Source organism: Piliocolobus tephrosceles, chromosome 13, assembly GCF_002776525.5.
Source record: "Piliocolobus tephrosceles isolate RC106 chromosome 13, ASM277652v3, whole genome shotgun sequence".
In the NCBI taxonomy this organism is placed as follows: Eukaryota; Metazoa; Chordata; class Mammalia; order Primates; family Cercopithecidae; genus Piliocolobus; species Piliocolobus tephrosceles.
Genome location: NC_045446.1, coordinates 29,762,879 through 29,766,415, shown reverse-complemented (window position 1 = coordinate 29,766,415; position 3,537 = coordinate 29,762,879).

Below are 3,537 nucleotides of genomic sequence, written 5' to 3'. Positions count from 1 at the left end.
TCTTTCTTTCTTTCTTTCTTTCTTTCTTTCTTTCTTTCTTTCTTTCTCTCTTTCTTTCTTTCTCTCTTTCTTTCTCTTTCTTTCTCTCTCTCTCTCTCTCTTTCTTATTTCAGATGGATTTTTGCTCTTATTGCCCAGATTGGAGTGCAATGGCGTGATCTTGGCTCACTGCAACCTCTACCTACCTGTTTCAAGCGATTCTGCTGCTTCAGCCTCTCAAGTACCTGTGATTACAAGCACCTACCACCATGCCCAGCTAATTTTTGTATGTTTAGTAGAGATGGGGTTTCACCATGTTGGCCAGGCTGGTCTCAAACTCCTGACCTCAGCCTCCCAAAGTGCTGGGATTACAGGCATGCGCCACCATACCTGGCCTCTTCTCCTACCTTTTCTTAGAAACATGGAAGGTTAGTTCTCTGGCCACTCATATGAAACTTCATTCCTTCCTAAGGTGGAGGTATTGGGGTTCAAGCTCTACACTTAGTGGAGGGAGTAAATAAGCATTTCCAGAGAGCCACCAAGTGGCATGCAATCTCCTAATGCTTTGTACTGTTTCTCATTTAACTTCCCAAACAGCTCACTGAGTATGTTAATATCCCCGATAAACAGATAGGGAAACTGAGACCTAAAGTTTGAGCAAATATGGCAAAGTTGTCCTAGGCTGTCTGGCTCTAAAAACGATGTCCTTTTCACCACATCAGGCTGCTTCTGAGGGAGCAGAGCCACCTTGCTTTTCTAAGTCTGTTGGAATAGGCTCTGAGAGTCCCTGGTCTTTTGACACCACAGGTTATCCCAAATAATTGGGCATCTGGGTGGAGATTTTATACATTTTCTACTTGGGCCTGAGAGTTTGCTGTCTCTCATGGTTCCTAGGTGAAAGAGGCCGGGCCCTGAGACCTTTACCTGAGGTTGGCTGTACCAAAATATCCTCTTGAGTGGCATGAATGGAGTTCTCTGGTTGATCATCCATGGAACAATGTGGGAGCCCACTAAATATGAATGGACAATGAAGAATGCAAAACCGATGGTTTTCTCCACTGTCACCTCACCCTTGGAGGTGTTTGCTGATTTGGTAGATGAGTAGAGGAACTCAGGAGTCTGAATTTGTAAAGGTAATTTGGATGCTCCATTAGCTTAGAAAGGACACAGCAGGGAGAACTATATAGCAGAGAAGGCTGGATGCCTACGAGGGTAGGGAAGGGAAAACAAGGGGGCGGGACTGTAGCTGCCCTACCTCCGGTTCATATATGGCTGCGTTTCTTTAATATCTTTTATATTTTGGGATTCCATGGTAGTAGAAAAAGAGTTCTTATGTTAAAACGATTGCTATCTAATTGTACAGCATGGTAAATATAGTCAATAATGATGTATCATGTATTTGCAAATTGCTAAGAGAGTAGATTGTGTTTTCACCACACACAAAAATGGCAAGTATGTGAGGTATTGCCCATGCTAATTAGCTCAATTTAGCCATTCTACAATGTGTGTGTGTGTATACATATATATGTATACATATATGTATATGACAAATATATATGACAAATGAGAATGTATATGACAAATCAGAATGTCATGTTTTACTCCATAAATATATACAAATTATATTTGTCAATATAAAAAGAATAATACCTGGAAAAACAAACAAAACACCCTAAGTGCTATACTTATAAAGAACTCTTTCTCGTACAAAAAAGAAGACATTCTGGCCACAGGAATGTTGCCTGAAAATGGCCACCTTTTTCATGATCTTCCCTCCCTTTCTGAGACTGAGAAATGAGTCTTTTTGAAGACCCTGATGAAAATACTGTGAAGAAACTGAAGACAGTTGGATTCAAGAACCAAAATGCTTATCATATCAGTGAGGTTGGCTTTAAGTCAGGGAACTGTGTAAAGCTATTTGTGGGGAAAGATAAGGCCAGAAAGAGATTAATAAAATACAGACAAGGTCAAAGGAACAGGGCAGGGGCAAATTAGTTTAGGCAAGAATGGAGGTGTCTTGAGAATAATTGAAATATGAAAGAGGAGTCCAGAAAATTCATCCTTGGTGCTTGGGTAAGTTTGGCAACATGCTCAGATGCCTGAGTTTTGTGTGTGTTTGTGTGTGGTGTGTATGTGTGTGGGCATGCATGTGTGTGTGTGTACACAGTGGGTCATTCTTCCCAGGAAGAGTGAGCCACCCTCTCCTCCTCCAGCACCAAAGTGGCCCCACGTTGGCACACCAGTGGCACATGCCACTGGGCCAGGATTTGCTCAGAATGCAGACACACAGGCATAATGGCAGGAGGCATGACTGGTGTGTTTCACATCAACCTGTTAGAACAACTGTCAATGTGTGACCTCCCAAACAGAACTCAAGTGCCCCCTTCAGAAGCTTGTCCTTAGAGGATAATGAAGATCCCCAAGAACCTCATCTAATCCAAAACCAAAAGATTTGGGAAATGTGACCTTTAGAGGGGAGTAGCATTAAGAGGCAAAATGATACTTATTAATTCTGTTCCTTTTTTGACAGTAACCAGTGTAATAGATGATCATATTCTGCTCGATTTAATTCCCCCACCTCATGAGTTTCACAAGACCAGAAAGAGTTTCTTCTTCCCGTTGGTCTTACATATTCTTGTATGGCTTTCACTAAATAGATGCCACGTTCTGCCCTGGAGGTAACATCATGTCATTAGGAGGAGATGATAGACAGAAATATATACAAACACAGACTTGCTTTCAAAAATAAATATTGGCCCTCTAGTTAAAAGGTATTGTGTAACGTATGTGAGCATCCTCTTTCTTGCAAAGCAAGCACACAGCTCCCATTAATCTTGTAGCCATAGCCTGTGTTGGTGTTAAGACTGAGATTCCTTAAGGCCTGATACTTGGCTTAAGAAGATTCTTTGTCCTGGCCTTGATTTGGGAATTAAGATCCCTAGGGTTTTTTGGTTTTACAATTTGGATCTTCTAGGAGACAATCCAACTGATCTCCCAGTCTCCAGGCCACCACACGCAACCTGGTTTGCTTTGCTTTGTTCCCCTTTTCCTCTGTGGGGACCAGCACAGGACTTGACACAAAGGCTCTGTGTCTATGCACAGGTTGGAGACAGTGAGTGGGCCTTGATCTGTAGGAAAGACCAGAAAGATTTCCATGCAGAGTAATTGGGTTTCTAGAGTTTGTTTCAGTTGATTTGAGGGCAAGCTGCTTGGCCTCTCTCTCTTGATTCTCCCTTTCCACAAAATAAAGACAATCAGCTTTGTTTATCACTCTGTTCACTTTGCTCTGTCTTTATCAGCCCCCCAGAGAATCCAGGAGCACAGAACAAGTGTTGGTGTCTCTCTTGCCAGAGTCCTCCTTGAGAACTTAAAATGTGTCCATATAAAGGATCTGCTGTGTTTGATGATTTTGTGATCACACTTTAAACTTCGTATCCATAAACAACATACTTGATGTATCTGAGACTTGTAGTAGAAGGCCTTGAGACATCCATCCCATCCCATCATATCTATCTATCTATCTATCTATCTATCTATCTATCTATCTATCTATCTATC